The sequence below is a fragment of the Acanthamoeba castellanii genome, assembly GCF_000313135.1.
Source record: "Acanthamoeba castellanii str. Neff unplaced genomic scaffold scf7180000084641, whole genome shotgun sequence".
Taxonomy (NCBI): domain Eukaryota; phylum Discosea; order Longamoebia; family Acanthamoebidae; genus Acanthamoeba; species Acanthamoeba castellanii.
This window is the reverse complement of record NW_004457343.1, coordinates 286,225-286,795: the sequence shown is the minus strand read 5'-3', so window position 1 is coordinate 286,795 and position 571 is coordinate 286,225.

Genomic DNA, 571 nt, shown 5'->3' with positions numbered 1-571 from the left:
TCCTCAACTGTGTTACACATCACAGTGTCCACCTTGAGCTGACCAGCAAGGCAAGACCAGCTAGATTTGGGCAGCTGGTACTTGTCGCTGAAGTGAAGGAGCTCCATTACGTTGTCCCTGTCTATGAACATGTGGTAATAGGGTAGAGGTACTACAGCATCTGCCCAAGACACTAGCCTGGTCGTAGTCGCACTCCACAACATCACTGGTATGTACTTGTTATTAGTTTGCTCTCAGTCTTTGTATTCATGAAGACGAATCAGCCTGATGGACGGGCTTCAGCCCCTCTGAAGAAGGATCTTCTTAAGAGTGCTCTTCTTGAGCTGGTCCAGTCGCTGCGGCTCCTTTCGGAACAGGCCCGTGGTTCTGAACGCAGCCCACTCGACGTGCTGGTCGAGAAGCCGGTGGAGTCCGTACTGCTGGGCCATGAGCAGCAGGTCCCATGATTGGCGCTGAGTGATCAAGTAGAGCTCGCACTCCTGCTTGAGCTTGGGGGCCAGCTGGTACTTGTCGCTGAAGAAGAGGAGCGATGCGACGTTGTCGTCGGTGATGTCGACGTGGGAGTAGGGGG